Source organism: Felis catus, chromosome A1, assembly GCF_018350175.1.
Source record: "Felis catus isolate Fca126 chromosome A1, F.catus_Fca126_mat1.0, whole genome shotgun sequence".
Classification (NCBI taxonomy): domain Eukaryota; kingdom Metazoa; phylum Chordata; class Mammalia; order Carnivora; family Felidae; genus Felis; species Felis catus.
The window spans coordinates 166,774,143-166,786,996 of NC_058368.1; the positions used below are offsets into that span (position 1 = coordinate 166,774,143).

The 12,854-nt window shown below is 33.4% G+C and overlaps 1 long non-coding RNA gene across 1 annotated transcript in view; it reads left to right on the forward strand.

Moving 5' to 3' along the window:
* LOC123379276 overlaps window positions 1–12,854 on the forward strand; it is a 438,377-nt gene that overhangs the window by 296,369 nt on the left and 129,154 nt on the right. Inside the window, exon 3 of the long non-coding RNA XR_006583543.1 lies at window positions 11,140–11,195. This is a non-coding gene — a long non-coding RNA (uncharacterized LOC123379276). The remainder of the gene's footprint in view (window positions 1–11,139; window positions 11,196–12,854) is intronic.

Sequence of the window (12,854 nt, forward strand, 5' to 3'; positions counted from 1 at the left end):
TCGGTCTCATGTCATCTAAAATTTAAATGGAGATTTATAAAATAAAAATGTCCTTTTATAGTATCCTTAGATTTCAATTTCTTTCTTTTTTAATGTTTATTTATTGTTGAGGGGGGGCAGCAAGAGGGGGACAGAGGATCTGAAGCAGGCTTTTTGCTGACAGCAGAGAGTCTGAAGCAGGTCTCAGACTCATGAACTCTGAGATCATGGCTTGAGTCAGACTCTCGACTGACTGAGCCATGTGCGCATCCTGATTTTAATTTCTTAATACATGTTCCCTTTAATTGATATCAGTTGTCATTTGTGATAGCCATCTTGCAAATGTATCCATCTTGCAAGCAAAATAGCTTCAGAAAAAAAAATTGCAGAATGCACATTTAACAAATTGAAACACTAAAAAATACTAAAAATTACTTTTTCTTAGAACAAATTAATGTTGCGCTAACCACAAGACTATTTGATTATTTCAATTCCTACAAAGAAACTTAGAAATTGTTGTAATATTTTCATTTATATAAACCTTATCAAGAATTTTGCTTCTTAGGAAATGCTACTTTTCCCTCTGCCGCAGAATTTCATCTCCTTAATACAGCCTCTGAAGGCTCTTTAGTTAATGTGTATCTGAAGTATCATTCTACTCACAATGAACTGTACTGAAAAGTACCATCAAGCCTTTAGCATTGAAAGAAATCAATCTAGTGATGGTAAATGGTCTGTGGTCTCACAGGGATAGACTCATCTGTTAAAACTTTAAAGCCATACAAATCAAATATCCTTTTCTTTTGTAGAGTGCTTTATGTGGAATTAATGTATTTTAACCCACACAACACTAGCATTTGATATTCTTGTGAGATGTACAGATAATGCATTTCTTAAAGGTGCTGTGAAATCAACCATTTCAATTTGATTCAGTGTTTTTCACTGATCATGATGATCAGATACTGAGACACTGATCAATGACCAAACAGTGGTCTGATTTGTTTTGTTGTTTTGTTATGTTGCACACCTACAATTAACTAGATGTCTGCCAATAATTTGCAAAATCCTAGTAACAGATTTGATAGGCTCTTAAATACAGCTTTGGCAGTTGCCTGCGATGATTTCAAAACAGCTGAATCATGTCCGAACCCCCCCGTACCACCTACAATAAAATAAAACCACACAAATATATAAACATTATATGGTTGAGACTGAAAGGACACAAAAGTGATTTTATGAAAACAACTTTTGTATTTTAAAATTGTGATCACAAGAGAGCTATAACTTTCCCAGTCTGCAATAAAGTCTAAAATCATGTGGCTTTTCCCACCTACTCTTTATGGACAAAAACACATAGCAATTTTTCATGGAAATATTAAGACAAATTTACAAAAGTAAATGCATAGATTCTGAAAATTTGCTAGATGCAATATAGTTTTTCACTTTCATATGAACAAACATTATTACAAGCGGCTTACATTTTGAAAAACATATTTAATCACCTAACCTGCAATTTTAATACAATATTGATTACTTTGGAGCACATTGCCATAAAGGCAACAGAAACCCAGAAACCCTGAGAAGATTTTCTATGTGCCCATAAAGCAAGTAAAACCCAAGACAAGTGGTAAAAAGTTTAAATTAAACTGAGAACTTTTACCAAAGAGAAAACTTTTTACCGAGCTACTAAGGAAATTTATTTTGCAAAAAAGAGTTATGTAATCTCCTCCCCTAGATATCAAAGATAAAGGTATTTACCTTGTTCCTCACATAGCACTTTAAAAAAGAAAAATAAACCAGATATGCTTTTGGAGCCTATTTATGGCATACTTTGTTTTTAAGAATTCCTTAAAAGATACATGAAACTTGGGTTAACATAGTTCATAAATTTCCTAGGAAATAATATAATATTGGGGATAGTCCTTGAAGAAAACCCCTGGAATTTTCCAGCATTAACAAGCTTTTCAGCAAACCAAATCAATTCAGTAAACCATTATACAAACATGAGAATCTCCATAGATTTTCTCTTTCCCCTTCTAAGCATAGATAAGTATTAAGACAGTTTTCTATACATTTCACACACACACACACACACACACACACACACACACACACACACTCCTTTTTGCAATATGTTAGCTATTGTTTTAGGCCTTAAGAGTTCTAGTGTCTCTTTAGGAAACACTAGTAACTAAGAAAGCAGCCCTCTAAAACTCCACAAAGGTCTGGAAAAAAAAAACACCTCAGACATAAATCTTAGAGCTGAACTGTTCTCCTCACATTGATTGCTTGAAAGCTAGAACACAATTTGTAGCACATCCCTAGCAGTAAAATCCTTGAATTATCACTCATACACTTATTTTTATTTTATCCTATTATTATTCAGAGCTGTGTTCACCCTGACAGCTAATCTGATTTGATCCTGGCTAATGTTAACATGGAAGGAGTTTATCTGAATGAATAGAGGAGAATAGCTGAACTCCTCAGGTATCTAAGCTATGAATCTAAAAAGATCCAGTCAATCAATTATGGAACACTTTGATGGTTAATACTCGTTTGTTAAATTATTCTAATTTGTTGCTATAAGCACCCCTTCCAATTTTGATAGTGAGGATGGATGGATAGGTAGATCGACAGATAGACAGACAGGCACATAGATGCAAAGATGAGAAACTCGAAGTAAAAAGAATAAATGAAAACAAACTGGTGATAAAGGAAAATCTCTGCCTATCAATAATTAGGACACATGGTGGTATCTATGTATAAGTAATCTGCCTTATATCATGTAAACCATAAAATATTTCAGACTGGGGGAGTGGTTGTCCAGAACTAAAAATATTATGAGGCTATAATTATTTTATATTAGATTCCTTTTGCATTTTAATATAAATCAAAAGCATTTATTGCATAGGGCATTTTTTTAAAGTTCGGGTAATAAAAGTGGTGATTCAAAACATTAAACAGCATTTCTAGCTGTGCCTGTAGGTCATGTGGAATGTTAAATGCCAACGTGCCAACCAATCACAACCCAAACTCTGAGCAGCTCTTAAGATTATATATAATGAATAACAGATTTCAGCTTGTGGTTTTATGCATGATTCTAAAATCTTTTCAAAACCTTTCTTTAAAACATTGCTGTTAGAATTTCCCTGTTCAACTACAGCCATCTCTACATGGCAATACTATATTATCACATAGTATGTGGTTGTCCAAACTACGATAAGCTGCTCACCAAGATCATAGAACAATGACAACAGGAGAGTTTGTATTTTCTTTTCTTTGTGTTAATCACTAAAATATCCACGTTCAAAAGGAAATATGTCTTTCACCCAAATTAAGTCGTTCATGTTTCCAAGTGTTTTTAAAGAATTTTTAATATTCAAAGGTATAAGGAAACAAAAAAAGACCTACAATCTCTCTGTCAGCATATTCTCTACCCACATGAAAGTGAGTGTAAAATTTACTCTGAAATAATAAACACTTGAACAAAATCAAACAATTGATTTGGCAGATATTCATTAATTTAACAAATATCTATGGAGCACCTGTAATGGCCAGAAAGTATTTTAGGTGTTCAAATGTAGCAATAATTGGACAAAATCCTTATTCTCATGGTGCAGATAGTTATAGTGCCAAAAAAGCAAACTCAGCAGAATTACACAAAACAATGTTACTGTCTTCCGTGTAGCATCTGATGTAAAGAAAAAGCAGAATAGGTAGGGAAGAAGAAGGACAGAAGGCTCCGGTATGGAGGGTGGTGAGAAAAACGTGATATTTGAGCAGAGACCTTAATTAAGTGAGGAAGGCAGACCGAGGAAGTCAGGGATTGGGGACATCATGGGAGAAACCATAAACACACATTTTTGATCCAGGGGCGTCCTTGGAAAGTTACCCTTAACTTATATATTACTTAAATATTATTACTTAAATACTAACATGGGAATATAAATCTTTCTTTTTTAAAACCTTCTAAGCTGGTTATTTATAAAACATGCAGTATCATTTTCACCATATTAGCACAAGGGGAGTTATCACTCAGAAGGGAAAAAAATAACATGAATCTGATCTCCATTGGAGTTATAGAGGAAGTAAACCATTAAGCAAAACAGAAATAGTTGATTTTATACAAAGATCAAGTGAAACAAAGTATATTTTAAAGCACTGTAATATGAAGAAATATTAATTTCCCAATTAAATTACTTTCAATGGAGGCACTATAAAAGAAGAAAGTGGAAACAAAAACTTTCATATTTATTAGGAACGCTTATTAAAATGCATAAGATGTTCATGTGTTTGGATCCAGGGATTCTAATTCTAAGATCCTAGACTAAAAATATAATGGGTAAAACAGTAATTGCTTTATGATGGGCATTATTTTTCATGCTAACAAAAGTCTATGACAATATAAGTCAAATGGGTAAGTAAATTATGGTGAAGCTATGTTTGCAGTTATTCACCACCATTAATTATGGCATTTTCTAACACTCTAATTACCCTTAATTAACATCATAATCTTAATCATAGGTAACAAAAATGTGTTACAAATAATGTGTAATATAAGATTTCTACCATTTAATACAAAAATCTGGTTAATTAAAAATGCATATTGAGGCACCTGGGTGGCTCAGTTGGCTAAACAACAAACTTTGGCTCAGGTCAAGATTTTGCTGTTCAGGAGCTCAGAGCCTGGAACCTGCTTCGGATTCTGTGTTTCCCTCTCTCTGCCCCTCCCCCACTCATGTGCTGTCTCTCTCTTTCTCAAAAATAAACACTAAACATACATATAATATACAAAATATTTATAGCCAAAATGTGCAAAGATGTTTTTACAAATTAAGCAGTCAATAAATAAAATAAATGAACAAAGGTATAAACAATTTTAAAATAGAACTGCAAATATAAAAGGGTAAAGAAAACCTTGCTTCCTTTAAGGTTTAGGGTGAAAGTAGAGCAAATATGATATATACATTTTCATTAGATGATGAAAAATTTAATAGTGCTGGTAGGGGTGCAGAGCCAAGAGTCCTCTCATACAGTGTTGAAGTAAATGGAAAAAATAATCAGGAAATGTTTAGTAATATAATTTCAATGCACTTATTTTGATCTAAGCCACTTTACTTCTGGGTATCTATCAGCCTATCTATGCAACAGTATTTATTGCAAGTATTGTCTGACTGAACATAAATAAGAAAAGGAAAAAATACGTTAGGTATACTTATATATGCTATATAATATTCTGAAAGGATTGCAAATAATAAGTTAGAATTATATGTATCAATACAGATGGAGGCATGTGAAGTATTTGTAAGTTTTTATTTTAATTCCAGTTAGTTAACATACAGTGTTATATTAGTTTCAGGTGTACAATAAAGTGGTTCAACAATTCCATTCATCATCTGGTGTTTATCGTGACAAGTATACTCTTCAGTCTCCAACACCTATTTAGCCCATCCCCCCTGACTCCCCTATAGTAACCATCAATTTGTTCTCGGTAATGAAGAGTCTGTTTCTTGGTTTGTCTATCTCTCTTTTTCCCCCTTTTCTCATTTATTTTTTGTTTCTTAAATTCCACACATGAGTGAAATCATATGGTATTTGTCTTTCTCTGACTTATTTCACTTAGCAGTATACTCTCCAGCTCCATCCATGGTGTTGCAAAAGGCAAGATTTCATTTTTTATTATGGTTGAATAATATTCCCTTATATATACAAACACATCTTTTTTATCCACTGATCTATCCCTGGTCACTTGGGTTGCTTTTACATAATTTGGCTTTGTAAATAATGCGGTGATAAATGTAGAACCACTTTGAGTTAGTGGTTTTGTATCTTTTGGGTAAATACTCAGTAGTGCAATTACTGTATCATACAGCAGGTCTATTTTTTTTATTTATTGAGGAACCTCTATACTGTTTTCCACATTGGTTATAGCAATTTGCATTCCCACCAAAAGTACACAAGGATTCCTTTGTCTACACACCCTTACCAACACTTGTTCTTTCTTGTGGTTTTTATTTTTTCGGTTTCTTTTTTTTTTCAATTTTTTATTTAAATTCTACTTAGTTAATCTGTGTTTTTTATTTTAGCTGTTCTGACAGGTGTGAAGTGATATCTCATTGTAGTTTTGATTTGCATTTTCCTGATGATCAATGATCACATTTTTTTCATGTGTCTGTTGGTCATCTGAATGTCTTCTTTGAGAAATGTCTGTTCATGTCTTCTGACCATTTTTTAACTGGATTATTTGTTTTTGGGTATTGACTTTGATAAGTTCTTTATAGATTTTGAAACCCGACCCTTTATTAAATATGGCATTTGTAAATAACTTCCTCCATTCGGTGGTTGCCTTTTAGTTTTGTTAATCGTTTCCTTCACTGTGCAGAAGTTTTTATTTCAATATATTCTCAATAGTTTATTTTTACTTTTGTTTCCCTTGCCTCAGAAAACCTATCTAGAAGAAATTTGCTACAGCTGATGTCAGAGAAGTTACTGCTTGTGTTCTCTTCTAGGATATTAATAATTTCAGGACTTACATTTAGGTCTTTCATCCATTTTGAATTTTTTTTTTGTTCATGGTATAAGAAAGTAGTCTAGTATCATTGTTTTACATGTTGCTCTCCAGTTCTCTCAACAGGATTTGTTGAAGAGATTGTCTTTTTCCCATTGGATATTCTTTCCTGCTTTGTCAAAGATTAGTTGGCATATGTTTGTGGGTCCATTTCTGGGTTCTCTATTCTGTTCCATTGATCCATGTCTATTTTTGTGCCAATACTGTACTGTTTTGATGTCAACAGCTTTGTAATATAACTTCAAGTCTGGAATTGTGATGTCTCCAGCTTTGCTTTTCTTTTTCAAGATTGCTTTAGCTATATAGGGTCTTTTGTGGTTCCATACAGATTTTAGAATTGTTCTAGCTGTGTGAAAAATGCTTTTCGTATTTTGATAGGTACTGCATTAAATCTGTAGATTGCTTTGGGTAGTACGGACATTTTAACAATTTTAACATTTTAACAATATTTGTTCTTCCAATCCATGAGCGTGGAATGTCTTTCCATTTCATTGTGTCCTCCTCAGTTTATTTCATCAATATTTTATAATTTTTTTAAATTTTTTTTCAACGTTTATTTATTTTTGGGACAGAGAGAGACAGAGCATGAATGGGGGAGGCGCAGAGAGAGAGGGAGACACAGAATCGGAAGCAGGCTCCAGGCTCTGAGCCAGCAGCCCAGAGCCTGACGCAGGGCTCGAACTCACGGACCGCGAGATCGTGACCTGGCTGAAGTCGGACACTTAACCGACTACGCCACCCAGGCGCCCCAATATTTTATAATTTTTAGAGTACAAGTATTTCACCTCTTTGAGTAGGTTTATTCCTAAGTATCTTATTATTTTTGGAGCAGTTGTAAATGGGATTGTGTCTTAATTTCTTTTGAAATTAAGATACCATACTATAGGTAGAAAATCTGAAAGACTCCACCCCCCAAAAAATTGCTGGAATTTATAAATGAATTCAGTAAAGTGCAGGATACAAAATCAATATACAGAAATCTGTTGTGTTTCTATACACCAATAATGAGCAGTATGTGATGTATTGTGTATATGAAAAAGCAAATTGAAGAGAAATATATTTCCATATTTGTAATATTAAAAAGATTTTAAAAATTGGAGGTAGAATATTTTTTAAGTTTAGTTTGAGAGAGAGGATGAGCAGGGAAGGGGCAGAGAGACAGAGGGAAAGAGAGAATCACAAGCAGTCTCCACACTATCAGTGCAGAGCCTGCTGCCAGTCTCGAACTCACAAACTGTGAGATCACAACCTGAACTGAAATCACGAGTTGGACGCTTAACCAACTGAGCCACCCAGGCTCCCCTTGGAGGTATAATATTAATCAGAATTCTCTAGGAGAAAAGAAGAGACAGAAAGATAAATAAAAGTAACACAAAGTTGGATAATTCATATGTCATAATTTTGGTGAGTATATAAATTATAAACTTCTAACAATAATAGTATTTTAAATGTGTAAAAATTGAATATGCTAACCGTCAATGTAGCCGGCATACAGTAAAATATAATATTATGGGACTCCAAGAAAATCTTGTCACTTATTTGTTAATATTTTAATTATTTCTGAAACAAATTAACATTTCTATTCAATAAACAGAATGAAAGAAGGGAAGAAAATTACTGGCTTATTAGAAATTCTTATACTTTTGATTTTCTATGTATTGATATTGTAGATTATTTTTAACTATATATTTCTATATTCTGCACCCATTTTGTAATTAGTATCCTATCTTTTACACTTAAAAATTATTAAATTTTAGGGGTGCCTGGGTTGCTCAGGTGCTTAAGTGTCCAACGCTTGATTTCTGCTGATCTCACAGTTCATGGGATCAAGCTCCACATCCAGTTCTGCCTTGATAGCATGGAGCCTGCTTGGATTCTCTTTCCCTCTCTCTCTGCCCCTTCCCTCCTTGCATGTGCACGTTCTCTCTCTCTCAAAATAATTAATAAAAATTTAAAAATTGTTCAATTTTATAGTTGTAATATGGAAAGTTTACTATATTAAAAATTGGGGGTAACCACAGAAATAATTTTGTCATGAGACTCTGGTGAGAAAGTTTCCCAAAGAGATCTCAAAGCTCTCAAGAAAAATTATCCCATAATTTATACCATAAAATAATTATGGTGATTGTATGTTAAAAAATGAAAAAAAAAGATATATCTAAGCCTGAGATTTTTAAACACTACAGGTACCATCCCTATACAATGGTCAGGAATTGTTATAGCTCCTTCTTCCTCTCCTTCTCTAAGAATCCCCAAATAGCCAAATAGGAGGAAATCTAAGTGAGGGCTAGAAATGAGGACAGATTGCTACACTTATATGCCCTGAACTTCAACTATGAGACTGGAGTGAAGCATGACAAAAATATTAGCACAGATTTTTGTCAGCTGACTAGAGAAATACCAGTATCTTATCCAGAACTCCAACTCCAATCAATAATTTAGACAGAAGACCTAATGGCATGGTCTAAAGGATAAATGGAGACCATGCAACTTTAAATCTTTGGTTTTTGTTGTTTTTGTGTCTAAAAAAACAATGTGTTAAATAACGGTTCAATAGAAGGCCCACATTTTTGCTGAGGTTACAACAAATAGAAAGCTGAGAGTTGTACAGTGCCTCTCAGCACAGTGAGTTATGCCAGACTCAGGGAAAGCAACTAATATTGTTAGAAAACAAAAACAAGGCCTGGGGTGATCAAATCAAGTAATAAAGCAGCAGAAATAACTGCCCAAGACATAAATGTTAAGTATGAACAAATGTAACACAATTCAGGGCAGTGTCCCAAGTTGCTTGAAAAGTCCAGGAGCCCTCATTCCTAGAAAACCAGCTGTTGATTCATTTTACCACAAGCAGGATCCTTCCTCATTGACAATCATTGCTGATGTAATTCAGAGACTGGTCAGAAAAGAAGCTCAACATTACATAGAAGATCCTATAATCAACAATCACTAAACACTGGAGTCAAAACGTTACTAAACAACAACACATTACAGAACCAAGACAAGAAAAATCAAGTTATTAATACAAACAGAAGAGAACTTTAAAGACACTACAATTAATACTTCAGAATGATAAAAATATTTCTTTATGAAACAAAAATAGATTGATGCACAAAAGGGACCATTCAAAAACTGAAAGCTAAAACTAAAAGACATGGAAGATTGATCCAGCATTCTCCAGTCTTCCTTTCTCAGTTAATGTCCCCATCATTTATCCATTTGTTCAGCATAAATCTTAGGAATATGGCTTCATTTTTTGGATTATCTCCAGTCCACATCCAAACCATCAGAAAAGAGCTGTTAGCTCTACCTTCAGAACATAGTCATACCCATCCATTTATTACCATCTCCAATGTTAGCACAATAGTCCAAGACTTCATTATCTCTTACCTTGATTACTATTTAAGCCTACTACCATTCTCCTTGTTTACACACTTGGCTATTACAGTAAATTCTCAACATAGCAGTAAAAATGATTGTTTTTCAAAGGACAGATAAAATTATAACAATCTTTAGCTATTTCTATTTATACTTTAATTGAACCCCTTGTTGTTCATCACTGTGAAATCCATGCAATCAATATCTTGTTGTTCATCATTGTGGAATCCATGCAATATGACCCTTGACTGTCTATAATTTTGTTCCTATCCCTCTCTCCACCATTCACTGTGTATCAGCCACATTAGCCTTCTTTTGATCCCTTGTCTTAAAGCCTTTAAACTATGTCCCCTTGTACCATTCTTCCCCTGAATCCCCATGTGTTTGCTTTCTTCACATAACTGGAATTTTAGCTGAATTACGTACACTTCTTAAAGATACCAGACAAAGAAAGTTGAAACAGCCATCTCAGTCCCTCTCTATACCATTGTGACTTCTTCATTGTTCTTATCACTATCAGAAGTAACTTAACTTATAGAATCCATGATCTATTCATCTTCTTCATCTTGGATTATAATTTGAATGCCAGGAAGACAAGAAAATGTCTCAATATCTATATTTCACGCCACTGAATCCCCAACCCCCTAGAATGAGAATCATTGACATAAAGTAAACAATTCAAAACTTTTCAATAAATTAAAGAAATGAATAAATTTTGGTAAATTTATAGGTGAGAAATGGCAATTTGCTATTTAAATGTGTGATTTTTATGCTCATTTAAAGCATTTATTTTTATTTTAGTTAAGGGGTGTCCACATTATTTGCATATTTTTTCATCAGGCATTTGTCGTTTTCTTGTTGGTTTTTATGAATTACTTGTTAGGACTTTAATAGACTAGTGAAAAAATGTTCACTTTCTTATTTAATTCCTTTTTCACTTGTGGAATATTCTTTGAAGAGGGAAAAACACATCAAGATTAATTGAAAACAGAAAAGCCTCCATGAGACTGGAGATGGAAAAATTGGAATTTTGATTTTCAAAAAGAAAAGCATTGATATTTTGAAAATCTGACTATTTACATCGATCTGAGGCACAAATTTAGAATTGATAGTTAGAAGAATGGGTTGCAAGCAATGGGAAAAGAAAGCAGTGATTAGTACTATGGATTGACTAAATAAAAACCTTGTTAGACTAAATTAATTTTCTTTTTTGACAGGCTTACTAGACTGGAAAATCAGAAAAATACAACGAACAAGAAATAATCAGATTTTGGTAAGAAATATAAGTTCTCATGATATCCTTATGAATACTAGGGAGAAATAGTAATTAAATGATTTCACAATTAGATGAATTTGTATCTGATTTAACAACTATATCCATTTTCAATTAATGGATCACACTGATATTGGGGGGTATTTTCTTTCATCCTATGCTTTAAGACAATATTTTATCCATTGACTTAAACAAGGATCTTTAATGTATATTGACTAAATTACTCAATCAATGAAGCTGGGATAGAAGGAAAAATTACACCAGAATCTACAAAATAATAATAATAATAATCACTGAGCCATGAAAATGTAAAAAAAAATCCATTCTGATCTCAAGTTACATGAATAGAAACATATTATCTGCAATGAATGCTGTGCTATTTCTGATCTCTTCTGGTCAGATTTCTTGAAGAACTGTGTTCAGTTCTGGGCAGTAAGATTTAAGAAAATGTGAAAAATAAATAAATACAACTATTAATAAAAATAGCAATGATAATAAACTAGATAAGAAACTGGGATCAAGCTGCTATAGGAAAATAAAAATCATATAATATATAGCAGGTCTCCAGGCTGAAGGAAAGAGTATTGAAGAAAGACATTTTAATTGTTTCACACATTTGAAAGTTTTTTAAATACAAAGAGATAAGACCTATTTGAAACTCTAAAAAAAAAAAAAAAAGAAGAAGAAGAAGAATAGCAAGTGGGTTTAAATGAGAAAGATTTCGGGGCGCCTGGGTGGCGCAGTTGGTTAAGCGTCCGACTTCAGCCAGGTCACGATCTCGCAGTCCGGGAGTTCAGGCCCCGCGTCAGGCTCTGGGCTGCTGGCTCAGAGCCTGGAGCCTGTTTCCGATTCTGTGTCTCCCTCTCTCTCTGCCCCTCCCCCGTTCATGCTCTGTCTCTCTCTGTCCCAAAAATAAATAAACGTTGAAAAAAAATTTTTAAATGAGAAAGATTTCTATTATATATAAAAATCATTTTAATGTTGATAATTCCTTGAAGATGTAAAGATCACCTCCTGGGAGGTGTTCAAAGCAGAGACTAAGATCAAGATAGCAGAAATGTTATCTTGGGATACAGGCCTGTATAGTTGTTGGACTATCCATCTGTTGCAAATTCACTACTACAAAGAGCTGTATGTGAAGTCAGTCTAATGGGTCTTTTTTTTAAATTAATTTATTTAAATTCAAATTAGTTAACATATGATATAATATTGGTTTCCAAGAGTAGAACCCAGTGATTCATCACTTAAATGTAACACCCAGTGATCATCCCAACAAGTACCCTTCTTAATGCCCATAACCCATTTAACCCATCCCTGCAAATGGGCCTTTTTTAAACAAAATTATTATACAACCTACCAATTGAAGTTGAACATTATTAATTAACAATTTTTGCAGTGAAGCTTAGGCTGTTTTCAGTTAAGTTTAAGAAAATTTAAATTGTTGTTTTTCTTGTGTATTTAGAGCTATAATCATTGGGCCAAGGAATCTATTGTTATGAGTAAATTTACATAAAATCTTCTGTTTTGGATAAAGAGAGGAGGACAAAGTATGGGAATGAGGCCAAAAGAATGAGAAAAGGATTATTATGTTTTTTTTCTTTTCTCTGAATATCCAACTCAGCCACAGAGGTTGTTTGTATTCCACTATGTAGGTAGGCA